Source organism: Tachyglossus aculeatus, chromosome 17 (genome assembly GCF_015852505.1).
Source record: "Tachyglossus aculeatus isolate mTacAcu1 chromosome 17, mTacAcu1.pri, whole genome shotgun sequence".
NCBI classification, from domain to species: domain Eukaryota; kingdom Metazoa; phylum Chordata; class Mammalia; order Monotremata; family Tachyglossidae; genus Tachyglossus; species Tachyglossus aculeatus.
The window spans coordinates 58,007,592-58,021,598 of NC_052082.1; positions in this window are offsets into that span (position 1 = coordinate 58,007,592).

Here is a 14,007-nt window from a genome sequence, read left to right on the forward strand (position 1 = left end):
TAGTAATAATAGCATTTATTAAGCACTTACTATGTGCGAGGCACTGTTCTAAGCGCTGGGGAGCCCAGCGCTTTTAGACTGTGAGCCCACTGTTGGGTAGGGACTGTCTCTATATGTTGCCAATTTGTACTTCCCAAGCGCTTAGTACAGTGCTCTGCACATAGTAAGCGCTCAATAAATACGATTGATGATGATGGGGAGGTTACAAGGTGATCAGGTTGTCCCACTGGGGGGGGGATCACAGTCTTAATCCCCGTTTTAACAATAATAATAATGGCATTTGTTAAATGCTTACTATGTGCCAAAGCACTGTTCTAAGCGCTGGGGGGGATACAAGGTGATTAGGTTGTCCCACGTGGGGCTTACAGTCTTAATCCCCATTTTACAGATGAGGTAAATGAGGCACAGAGAAGTGGAGCCTTGTAGACTGTGAGCCCACTGTTGGGTAGGGACCGTCTCTGTGTGTTGCCTACTTGTACTTCCCAAGCGCTTAGTCCAGTGCTCTGCACACAGTAAGTGCTCAATAAATACGATTGATTGATTGATTGATTGATTGATTGATTGAAGCGACTTGAAGTCACACAGCTAACAATTGGCGGAGCCGGGATTTGAACCCGTGACCTCTGACTCCAAAGCCTGGGCTCTTTCCACTGAGCCGCGCTGCTTCTCCAGCGCTTGGGAGAGTACAATATCATAGATATCAATATCCAATATCAATATCATAGAGTTGGTAGCTATGATCCCTGCCCTCCAATAACTTACGGTCCCGCAATCTAGTCTCTCTCTCCTACCTCCCCATCTTCCTTCCTCCTTTGCTTTGAGAAATGAAATTCTGTTGGGCAGCTCCTGTCGAGGGGCCAGATCCACTGCTGCCTTGGAAAGTTTTGAAGGGGTCAGGGGGAGGGGGAGGATAGGGTGGGAGGGGAGAAGGAGAGAGGTGAGGAGAGGGTGAAAGTGGGAGAGGGGGAGAAGACAGAGGGGGAAAGAAAGGGGAGAGCAGAGGAGGAGGAGGAGGAGAAGGGGAGTGGGAGAAAGGGGGATAGGGAGAAGGTGGGAGGGAGAGAGGGAGAGGGGAAGGAAGAGGGGGAGAGGGGAGATGATGGGGGGGAAAGGGAGAAGGTGAGGAGGAGAAAGGGGGAGAGGCCAGAAGTGGGGAGAGGGCAAGAAGAGGAGAGGGCAAGAATAATAATAATAATAATGATGGCATTTGTTAAGTGCTTACTATGGGCAAAGCACTCTTCTAAGCGCTGGGGGGGATACAAGGTGATCAGGTTGTCCCACGTGGGGCTCACAGTCTTCATCCCATTTTACAGGAGAGGCCAGAAGCGGGGGGAGGGCAAGAAGTGGGGAGAGGGCAAGAAGAGGAGAGGGCAAGAATAATAATAATAATAATAATAATAATGGAATTTGTTAAGTGCTTACTGTGTGCAAAGCACTGTTCTAGGCACTGGGGAGGGATACAAGGTGATCAGGTTGTCCCATGTGGGGCTCACAGTCTTAATCCCATTTTACAGGAGAGGCCAGAAGTGGGGAGAGGGCAAGAAGTGGGGAGAGGGCAAGAATAATAATAATGATGGCATTTGTTAAGTGCTTACTATGTGCAAAGCACTCTTCTAAGCGCTGGGGGAGGATACAAGGTGATCAGGTTGTCCCACGTGGGGCTCACAGTCTTAATCCCATTTTACAGGAGAGGCCAGAATTGGGGGGAGGGCAAGAAGTGGGGAGAGGGCGAGAAGAGGAGTGGGCAAGAATAATAATAATAATGATGATGATGGCATTTGTTAAGTGCTTACTATGGGCAAAGCACTGTTCTAAGCGCTGGGGGGGATACAAGGTGATCGGGTTGTCCCACGTGGGGCTCACAGTCTTAATCCCATTTTACAGGAGAGGCCAGAAGCGGGGAGAGGGCAAGAAGTGGGGAGAGGGCAAGAAGAGGAGAGGGCAAGAATAATAATAATAATAATAATGGAATTTGTTAAGTGCTTACTGTGTGCAAAGCACTGTTCTAGGCACTGGGGAGGGATACAAGGTGATCAGGTTGTCCCACGTGGGGCTCACAGTCTTAATCCCATTTTACAGGAGAGGCCAGAAGTGGGGAGAGGGCAAGAAGTGGGGAGAGGGCAAGAATAATAATAATGATGGCATTTGTTAAGTGCTTACTATGTGCAAAGCACTCTTCTAAGCGCTGGGGGGGGGGATACAAGGTGATCAGGTTGTCCCACGTGGGGCTCACAATCTTCATCCCATTTTACAGGAGAGGCCAGAAGTGGGGAGAGGGCAGGAAGTGGGGGGAGGGCGAGAAGAGGAGAGGGCAAGAATAATAATAATAATAATGATGGCATTTGTTAAGTGCTTACTATGGGCAAAGCACTGTTCTAAGCGCTGCGGGGGGATACAAGGTGATCAGGTGGGGCTCACAGTCTTAATCCCATTTTACAGATGAGGTCACTGAGGCTCAGAGAAGTTAAGTGACTTGCCCAAGGTCACCCAGCAGACATGTGGCAGAGTCAGAATTAGAACCCATGACCTCTGACTCCCAAGCTCGGGCTCTTTCCACCGAGCCACGCTGCTACTCTAGGGGGAAAGGGCGTGAAGCAGGGAGAGCGTGAAGGGGGGAGAGGGTAAGAAGGAGGAAAGACAAGAAGAGGGAGAGGGCGAGAAGGGGGGAAAAGAAAGAATCAGAGAGGGAGTGAAGGGGGGGAGAGGAGGAAAATGCCTCCCCTTGGCTACAAACAGGAAGTTTCTGGCCAGCTCAGCTGCCCCGGGAGTTTCTGTGTGTGATCATCTGTGTTGTAACTGGCAAATGAGTCACTAACCAAATTAACTGAAGTTTCCTTCGGGGAAAAATGTAATCAGTTACTCCCCTCAGATCCACTTCAGCAAGTTAAGTCTCACGGTGTTTTTCGGGAGGAGGGGCCCGCTGCTTGGTCAGTCCAGGAGGAACTAACTTCCTCCCACCCCCACAGCCACGTTATCGGATTCCCGGGATTCTCCCACCTCCCAGTGCGGCACTTTGCGCATTGCAAGCACTCGGTGGAGACCACCGTTGTGGTTATTAATAATACTAATAAGAATGATGGCATTTATTAAGCGCTTACTAGGTGCCAAGCACTGTTCTAAGCGCTGGGGAGGTTACAAGGTGATCAGGTTGGCCCACGGTGGGGGGCTCGCAGTCTTAATACCCATTTTACAGACGAGGGAACTGAGGCAAAGAGAAGTGACTCGCCCAAAGTCACACAGCTGACAAGTGGAGAAGCCGGGATTTGAACCCATGACCTCTGACTCCAAAACCCTTGCTCTTTAATAATAATAATAATAATAATAATAATGACATTTATTAAGCGCTTACTATGTGCAAAGCACTGTTCTAAGTGCTGGGGAGGCTACAAGATTATCAGGTTGTCCCTCATGGGGCTCACAGTCTCAATCCCCATTTTACAGATGAGGTAACTGAGGCACAGAGAAGTGAAGTGACTTGCCCAAAGTCACACAGCTGACAAGTGGCGAAGCCGGGATTTGAACCCATGACCTCTGACTCCAAAACCCCTGCTCTTTCCACTGAGCCACGCTGCTTCCCTACCCCAGCACTTAATATAGTGCTTGGCACATATTAAATGCTCAAATGTATATACGTATATATGTTTGTACATATTTAGTACTCTATTTTTTATTTTACTTGTACATATCTATTCTATTTATTTTATTTTGTTAGTATGTTTGGTTTTGTTCTCTGCCTCCCCCTTTTAGACTGTGAGCCCACTGTTGGGTAGGGACTGTCTCTGTATGTTGCCAACCTGTACTTCCCAAGCGCTTAGTAAAGTGCTCTGCACACAGTAAACGCTCAATAAATATGATTGATTGATTGATTGATTGATTGATTCCCTGCCCCAAGCTCAGGGGACAAGGGGTTTGGTCGCTTTGTTGCCGGGGGATCCTGGAACCCTTAGGAGGAGGCACCTAGATGGGGGGTTACACAGTTACTAACAGGAATGGTAATAATAATAATATAATGGCATCGATCAAGAGCTCACTACATGCCAAGCACTGTATTAAGCACTGGGGTAGATAGGAGATGATATGATTGAACACCATCCCTGACCCTCATTCATTCAATCGTATTTATTGAGCGCTTACTGTGTGCAGAGCACTGGACTAAGCGCTTGGGAAGTCCAAGTTGGCAACATAGAGAGACGGTCCCTACCCAACAGCGGGCTCACAGACGACAAAACAAAGCATATTAACGAAATAAAATAAATAGAATAGTAAATATGTACAAGTAAAATAAACGAGTAATAAATCTGTACAAACGTATATACAGGGGCTGTGGGGAAGGGAAGGAGGTAAGGCGGGGGGATTCATTCATTCATTCATTCAATCGTATTTATTGAGCATTTACTGTGTGCCGAGCACTGTACTATTCATTCAATCATATTTTTTGAGTGCTTACTGCACGGTCTAAGGGAGGGGGAGAACAAGTATTGAATCCCCATTTTATAGATGAAGAAACTGAGGTCCTCTTCATATCCCACAGACGATTCCTCTCCGCTCCCCCTTCAAAGTCTTATTGAAGGCCCATCTCCTCCAAGAGGCCTTCCCTGACTGCGCCCTCCTTTCCTCTTCTCCCACTCCATTCTACGTCGCCCTGACTCACTCCTTTATTCATCCCCCCTCCCAGCCCACACCACTTAGGTCCATATCCGTAATTTATTTATATTAATGTCTGTCTCCCCCTCAAGACTGCAAGCTCATGGGGAGGGAATGTATCTATGACGTGTTATACTCTCCCAAGCTCTTCCTCCCTTCAAGGCCCTACTGAGAGCTCACCTCCTCCAGGAGGCCTTCCCAGACTGAGCCCCCTTCCTTCCTCTCCCCCTCGTCCCCCTCTCCATCCCCCTCATCTTACCTCCTTCCCTTCCCCACAGCACCTGGATATATGTTTGTACATATTTCTCTATTTTTTTATTTATTTTACTTGTACATATCTAGTCTATTTATTTTATTTTGTTAGTATGGTTTTGTTCTCTGTCTCCCCCTTTTAGACTGTGAGCCTACTGTTGGGTAGGGACTGTCTCTATATGTTGCCAACTTGGACTTCCCAAGTGCTTAGTACAGTGCTCTGCACACAGTAAGCACTCAATAAATATGACTGATTGATTGATTGGTTGATTCGGACAGTGCTCCGTACACAGTAAGTGCTCAATAAATAAGATTGACTGATTGAACGATGGATTGTTTCTCCATCATTCCTCTGGTGTCAGCAAACCCTCCATCTCCCAGGGCTAATTAGGGTGGCTTATTTAGCCTCCTGCATCCCCTTCCTCTCTCCTTCTGGCCTCCATCTTCAACCATGACGGTGGTCAGAACAGAGTCTGACCCTCCCCGCACTCCTCTCCTCCCTCCTCGGCCTCTCTCCGCCGGCTGGTCAGCCCCCAGACGGCTCTTGATCCAGGTGTCCCCACACCAGGGGCAGATTTCCTGCGCTTAGACCAGCGCTTGACGTGTAGTAAACACTTAACAAACACCATCATTATTACGCTGCTTCGGGACCTCGGGCAAATCCCTTCATTTCTCTGGGTCTCAGTTCCCTCATCTGTAAAAATGGGGATGAAGACCGCGAGTCCCAAGTGGGACAGGGACTCTGTCCAACCTGATTAGCCTGTGTCTACCCCAGCGCTTACAACAGTGCCTGACCCATAGTAAGTGCTCAACAAATACCACCGTCATCATGGCTGGGAGGGGGAGTGGATAAATGAAGCAAGTCAGGGTGACGCAGAAGGGAGTAGGAGAGGAGAAAAGGAGGGAAGGGTCGGAGTGTGGCAAGGAGGCTCAGGGGATGGCGTGACCAGGAAGGAGATAGAATCAGTCAGGGAAGACTTCCTGGAGGAAGTGCCACCCATGGCCTAGAGCCCGGGCAGAGGAGTCAAAGGGCCTGAGTTCTAATCCCAGCTCTGCCACTCGTCTGAGACTCTCAACTTCTCTGGGCCTCAGTTTCCTCATCTGCCCAGTGGGGATTCAATACCTGTTCTTCCTCCTTGGACTGTGTGGGGGGAACTATGTCAGGCCTGAAGATCTCGTGTCTACCTCAGTGCTTAGTACAGTGCTTGGCACATATTATTAGTAGTAGTATTAGTATTTATGGGTGCCTTTATTTCTTGTCAAGACCCAATTGATCTTGATCCTGAGCTCGTGTTCATGTCTGTCCCGCTTCCCGGACTAAACCCTCATTTCCTTTTCTTCAAATCCCTTCTGTCCCTTCTTCAAGTCGCCCTGACATGCTCCCTTTATTCATCCCCCTCCCAGCCCCTCAGTACTCATGTCCATGTGAGCCCACCGTGGGACAACCTGATCACTTTGTAACCTCCCCAGTGCTTAGAACAGTACTTTGCATATAGTAAGCACTTAATAAATGCCATTATTATTATATCTGTAATTGTGTTTATATTTATGTGTGTCTCCCCCTCTAGATGGTAAGCTCATTTTGGGCAGGGAATGTGTCTGTTATATTGCTGTAATGTACTCTCCCAAGCCCTTAGCATAGTGCTCTGCACGCAGTAAGCGCTCAATAAATACAATTGACTGACTGACTGCCCGTGGGTTGCTGGGTGGCCTCAGGCCAGTCACTTGGATCTCTCTGGGCCTCATTTTTCTCCTCTGTAAAATGGGGATAATAAACACCTGCCTCTCCCTGGCCCTCGGGGATGTTGAGAAGAGAAAATGGAAATAATGGGGTGTGAAAGTGCTTTGGGGAAAGTCGAGCTATTATTAATTCACTAGGGGAGGTGGGGGTGGAGGTTGGGAGAGGGGGTCCTTATTATTAAGGGAAAGGTGGGGTCCTTCATGTAGAGACATAATGAACCCCCAGGCCATCATCACCCTGACACCCCTGGGATGGGGAGAGGAGCTTGAGCGAGTTAGGGGCAGACTGGGCTCTGGGGGCATGGGGGAGGAGGTGAGAGGACATTATGAAAGGGATTTCACAATGCAAGGGCCACAGACATAAAATGTCTTAATTAACATAATAATAATAATTATAGTATTTGTTAAGCACTTACTATGTGCCAGGCACTTTTTTTGTGTGTGTGTTTTTTTAATGGCATTTATTAAGCTCTTACTATGTGCAAAGCACTGTTCTAAGCGCTGGGAAGGTTACAAGGTGATCAGGTTGTGCCACGTGAGGCTCACAGTCTTAATCCCCATTTTACAGATGAGGGAACTGAGGCACAGAGAAGTGAAGTGACTTACCCAAAGTCACACAGCTGACAAGTGGCGGAGCTGGCATTTGAACCCATGACCCCTGACTCCAAAGCCCATGCTTTTTCCACTGAGCCACGCTGCTTCTCTACCTGTTATAAGCGCTGTTTTATATATATATATATATATATTATATAATGTATCATATATAATTATTTATTATAATATAATACATATTATAATGTTATATATATAACTGTTATAAGCCACTGTTATAAGCGCTGGGGAAGATACAAGATCATCAGGTTGGACACAGTGCCTGTCCCACACGTGGCTCACAGTTTTAATCCCCATTTTACAGAGAAGTTAAGTGACTTGCCCAGGGTCACACAGAAAACAAGTAGCAGAGCTGGGATTAGAACCCATATCCTTCTGACTCTGCTTTGCACATAGTAAGCGCTTAATAAATGCCATTATTATTATTATTATTATCCACTAAGCCATGCTGCTTCTCTATTGACTGAACTCTCCCGAGACCTTAATACAGTGCTCTGCACACAGTAAGTGCTTAATAAATTTTAATGACTGATTGATTTCTCTCCCTCTTCGTATCTGATAGTGACTCTTCCACCTTCAAATCTCCCTCTTTTAGACTGTGAGCCCACTGTTGGGTAGGGACTGTCTCTATATGTTGCAAACTTGTACTTCCCAAGCGCTTAGTATAGTACTCTGCACACAGTAAGTGCTCAATAAATACGATTGATTGATTGATTGATTCAAATCCTTATTGAAGGCCCAACTCCTCCAAGAGGCCTTCCCTGACTAAGCCCTCCTTTCCTCTTCTCCCACTCCCTTCGGCATCACCTTTGCATTTTCTTCCTTTTTTCACCCCTCTCTCGGCCCCACTGCACTTATGTCCAGATCTGTCTTTTATGTATTTCCATTCAGTGCTTAGAACAGTGCTTGGCACATAGTAAGCGCTTAACAAATACCATCATCATCATCATTAGTGTCCGTCTCCCCCTCAAGACTGCAAGCTCATTGTGGGCAGGGAAGGGAACATGTCTATTAACTCTGTTCTTTTGTACTCTCCCAAGTGCTCAGTCATTTATTCATTAAGTGCTCACCTACAGTAAGTGCTCAAAAAATATGAACGATAGACTGATTGATGAGACTGTGAGCCTGCTGTTGGGTAGGTACCATGTGCCAAGCACTGTTCTAAGCACTGGGGTGGATACAAGGTAATGAGGTTGTCCCACGTGGGGCTCTCAGTCCTAATCCCCATTTAATATGTTGCCAACTTGTACTTCCCAAGCGCTTAGTACAGTGCTCTGCACGCAGTAAGCACTCAATAAATACGATTGAATGAATGAATGAATGTTGGCAGCGCTTAGAGCAGTGCTTTGCACATAGTAAGCGCTTAATAAATGCCATCAAAAAAAAAAGAGAGATGTACAAAGTAGGTGCCCAGTATCTAGTGCTCTACACCCAGTAGGCTTTCATTCATTCATTCAATTGTATTTATTGAGCGCTTACTGTGTGCAGAGCACTGTACTAAGTGCTTGGGAAGTCCAAGTTGGCAACATATAGAGATGGGCCCTACCCAACAGTGGGCTCACAGTCTAAAAGGGGCAGACGGAGAACAAAACCAAACTTACTAACAAAATAAAATAAATAGAATAGATATGTGCAAGTAAAATAAATCAATCAATAAATAGAGTAATAAATCTGTACAAACATATATCCATATATACAGGTGCTGTGGGGAAGGGAAGGAGGTAAGATGTGGGGGATGGAGAGGGGGACGAGGGGGAGAGGAAGGAAGGGGCTCAGTGTGGGAAGGCCTCCTGGAGGAGGTGAGCTCTCAGCAGGGCCTTGAAGGGAGGAAGAGAGCCAGCTTGGCGGATGGGCAGAGGGATTGGGGGCATTCCAGGCCCGGGGGAGGACGTGGGCCGGGGGTCGATGGCCGGACGGGCGAGAACGAGGCCTAACGGTGAGGAGATCAGCGGTGGCAGAGGAGCGGAGGGTGCGGGCTGGGCTGGAGAAGGACAGAAGGGACGGGAGGTAGGAGGGGGCCAGGGGATGGACAGCCTGGAAGCCCAGGGTGAAGCCAAAGCACAGAGGGTGAATGGGCAGTGGGGCAACTTTGCCAGAGAGTTTGCCCTCCCCATGTCCCTGCCCTCCCCTGTGCCCCCCGCCTTCCGGGGCTTGGCTGGATTTTGTGTGCGGGGCTGGGGCCCAGCTGGGAATGGATCCCACTGCTCCAATCCTCCCTGATCCCCCGACAGCTGCAGCTCTCGGCTTCTGGACAGCCGGCTTAGTCCATGGGCGGCCAGGGAGGGAGGAAGCTGGTCCCTGGGGCCTGGGGGAGAAAGGCCCCATTGCTCTGCTCTTGGGCAATCAATCAATCAATCAATCGTATTTATTGAGCGCTTACTGTGCCCCCTCGAAGGTGCCCGGGCCGGCCGACGTCGGGTCCGGGCTTAGAAGAGACCCACGTCCAGACCAGAGCACCCTGGGACTGGTAACAAGGCTGGCCTCACGTTAATGGGGCTCAGTACAGTCCTCTGAGCATAGCAGGGGCTCAGTAGTAATACCGATGGCATTTGTTAAGCGCTTACTACGTGCCCAGCACTGTTCTAAACACCGGGGTGGATACAAGGTAGTGAGGTTGTCCCACGTGGGGCTCTCAGTCCTAATCCCCATTTTAGAGATGAGGGAACTGAGGCACAGAGAAGTGAAGTGGCTTGCCCAAGATCATCCAGCAGACAATCAATCAATCAATCGTATTTATTGAGCGCTTACTGCGTGCAGAGCACTGTACTAAGCACTTGGGAAGTACAAGTTGGCAACATATAGAGACAGTCCCTACCCAACAGTGAGCTCACAGTCTAAAAGACAAGTGGCAGAGCCGGGATTAGAACCCACGTCCTCTGATTCCCAAGCCCGGGCTCTTTCCACTAAGTTATGCTGCTTCGCAATAGAGTCCCCTCCCCACAACAGGAGCTCAAGACAATGCCCTGCCCACAGTGGGAACCCAGCACAGCTTCCGGAACACAGTAGGGGTTCAGTACAGCACCACCGCTCACCCAGCAATCAATCATTGGCATTTATTGAGCGCTTTCAGTGTGCTCTAGACTGTAAACTCATTGTGGTCAGGGAAAGTGTCAGTTATATTGACATATTGCCCTCTCCTAAGTGCTTAGTACAGTGCTGCGCACAGAGAAAGTGATCAAAAAATACCATTGACTGACTGCAGAGCACTGTACTGAGCGCTTGGGAGAGGACAATACAACAGAATTGGTAGACGTGTCCCCTGCCCACAGCAAGATCATGGTCTGGAGGGATACACAGTGCAGATCCCTGAACACAGCAGGAGCCCAGAACAGTGCACTGCACAAAATAGGTGCTCAATACAGAGCCCTGTCCACAGGAGGCACCCAATAAATAGCCTTCTGTTCTGGGGGTAGCCCGGCTCCTCCTGCCATGGTTCTCTCTGGCCTGGCGTGAGGGAGGGCAGATGAGACTGGGATCGCACCTGGAGTTGAGAAGCAGCAGAGCTTAGTGGCAAGAACCTGTGCTTGAGAGTCAGAGGATGTGGGTTCTAATCCTGCCTCCGCCCCTTGTCTGCTGGGTAACCTTGGGCAGGCCACTTCACTTCTCTGGGCCTCGGTGACCTCATCTGTAAGATGGGGATTAAGACTGTGAGCCCCATGTGGGACAACCCGATCACCCTGTATCTACCCCAGTGCTTAAAACAGTGCTTGGCACATAGTAAGCGCTTAACAAATACCATAATAGAATAGTTCTCCGGACTGGTTTAAAAAGGGAAGCCAGAGAAATTGGATCCGCCGAGAGAGGGGGTGGACTGGAGGTCTCTGGCGGCCCTGCCGGCGGGACGGGTGGCAGGGACATGTAGGGATGGGGGGGTGGGGAGGCACCCCATTGTCATTATTCATTCATTCAATCATATTTATTGAGTGCTTACTGTGTGCAGAGCACTGTACTAAGCGCTTGGGAAGTCCAAGCGGGCAACGGATAGAGACGGTCCCTACCCAACAGTGGGCTCGCAGTCTAGAAGCAGCGTGAGAAGCAGCGTGGCTCGGTGGGAAAGAGCACGTTGGAGCCAGAGGTCATGGGTTCGAATTCCAGCTCCGCCACATGTCTGCTGGGTGACCTTGGGCAAGCCATTTAACTTCTCGGAGCCTCAGTTCCCTCATCTGTCAAATGGGGATTAAGACTGTGAGCCCCACGGGGGACAACCTGATCACCTTGTATCCCCCCCACCCCCGGCGCTTAGAACAGTGCTCCGCTCATAGTAAGCGCTTAACAAATGCCATCATTAGAAACAAGGCCAACCTCGTGCCCTTGACTTACCCGAAGCGAGACCCGATGTTTGGCGCCTAACATGGGCACGGCCGCTGCCTCCCCCAGACCCCCTCTCCCTATCCTGTCCCGGATCTCCGCCGGACCCCCGCCAGATTAGCCTGGGAGCCATCCGCCCCCATTCCCGGCCATGCCCGGGGCACAGCTGACTTCCAAGGAACCCAAGATCCCAAGTCCTTTGACGATCCAGGCCGGAGCAGGTCGGAGACGACGCAGCGAGGAGGAAGGAGCCCTGGGTTCTAATCCCGACTCCGCCTCGGGCCTGCAGGCTCACCTGCGGGATGTTACAACACAATAATAATAATAGTAACCATAGTAATAATAACAATAATAATGGTATTTGTTAAGCACTTAATATGTGCCAGGCTCTGTACTGAGTGCTGAGGTAGAGATGAGCTAATCAGGTCGGAATAATAGTATTTGTTAAGCACTTAATATGTGCCAGGCTCTGTACTGTAGAAGCGGCGTGGCTCAGTGGAAAGAGCACAGGCTTTGGAGTCAGAGGTCATGGGTTTGAATCCCGACTCCGCCACATGTCTGCTGTGTGACCTTGGGCAAGTCACGTAACTTCTCTGAGCCTCAGTTCCCTCATCTGTCAAATGGGGATTAAGACTGTGAGCCCCACATGGGACAACCTGATCACTTTGTATCCCTCCCAGCGCTTAGAACAGTGCTTTGCACATAGTAAGCGCTTAACAAATGCCAATATCATCATCATCACCATTACTGCGTGCTGAGGTAGAGATGAGCTAATCAGGTCGGAATAATAGTATTTGTTAAGCACTTAATATGTGCCAGGCTCTGTACTGAGTGCTGAGGTAGAGATGAGCTAATCAGGTCGGAATAATAGTATTTGTTAAGCACTTAATATGTGCCAGGATCTGTAGTGGGTGCTGAGGTAGAGATGAGCTAATCAGGTCGGAATAATAGTATTTGCTAAGCACTTAATATGTGCCAGGCTCTGTACTGAGTGCTGAGGTAGAGATGAGCTAATCAGGTCGGAATAATAGTATTTGTTAAGCACTTAATATGTGCCAGGCTCTGTACTGAGTGCTGAGGTAGAGATGAGCTAATCAGGTCGGAATAATAGTATTTGTTAAGCACTTAATATGTGCCAGGCTCTGTACTGAGTGCTGAGGTAGAGATGAGCTAATCAGGTCGGAATAATAGTATTTGTTACGCACTTAATATGTGCCAGGCTCTGTACTGAGTGCTGAGGTAGAGATGAGCTAATCAGGTCGGAATAATAGTATTTGTTACGCACTTAATATGTGCCAGGCTCTGTACTGAGTGCTGAGGTAGAGATGAGCTAATCAGGTCGGACACTCGATGCAGAGTGCTGTGCTGGGTACCTAATGTGTGCAGAGTGCTGTCCTGGGCACCTTCCATGTGCAGAGCACTGTACTGGGCTCCTGCCATGTGCAGAGCACTGTACTGGGCACCTACCATAACAATAATAATAATAATAATAATGATGGCATTTGTTAAGCGCTTACTATGTACAAAGCACTGTTCTAAGCACTAGGGGAGATACAAGGCGATCAGGTTGTCCCACAGGGGGCTCACAGTCTTAATCCCCATTTTACAGATGAGGGAACTGAGGCCCAGAGAAGTGCAGTGACTTGCCCAAAGTCACACAGCTGACAAGTGGCGGAGCCGGGATTCGAACCCATGATCTCCGACTCCAAAGCCCAGGCTCTTTCCACTGAGCCACGCTGCTTCTAAGCGTGGAGATGCCTGGCCCGACCCCTGCCCCACCCCATCCTCCCCTCCAGCTCAGAACAGAGCCAGAAAATAATAATAATAATGATAATAATAATAATAATAATAATAATAATAATAATACTTTTGGTATTTCTTAAGCACTTACTATGTGCAAAGCACTGATCTGAGCGCTGGTGAGGTTACAAGGTGATCAGGTTGTCCCACGGGGGGCTCCCAATCTTAAGCCCCATTTTACAGATGAGGGAACTGAGGCACAGAGAAGTGAAGTGACTTGCCCGAAGTCACACAGCTGACAAGCAGCGGAGCCGGGATTTGAACCCATGACCTCTGAGGCTAGGCGTGGATGCTGGCCCTCAGATGCCTCGTGGTGGATGACCAGTACAGTGGCCTGCCTGCAGCAGGAGCTCAGGAGAGTGTTGTGCACACAGCAGGCATCCAGTACAGTGCTCGGCGTCTGCAGCAGTAGCCCAGGACAGTGCTCTGTACACAACAGGTGTCCAGTAAAGTGGTCTGCCTGCAGCAGGAGCTCAGGATAGCGCTCTGCCCGCAGCAGGCATCCAGTCCAGTGCTCCGCTTGCAGCAGAAACCCAGGAGAGCACTCTGCCTATAGCAGGCATCCAGTACAGTGCTCTGCATGCAGCAGGAACTCAGGAAGGTGCTCTGCACACAGCAGGCATCCAGTACAGTGGTCTGCCTGCAGCAGGA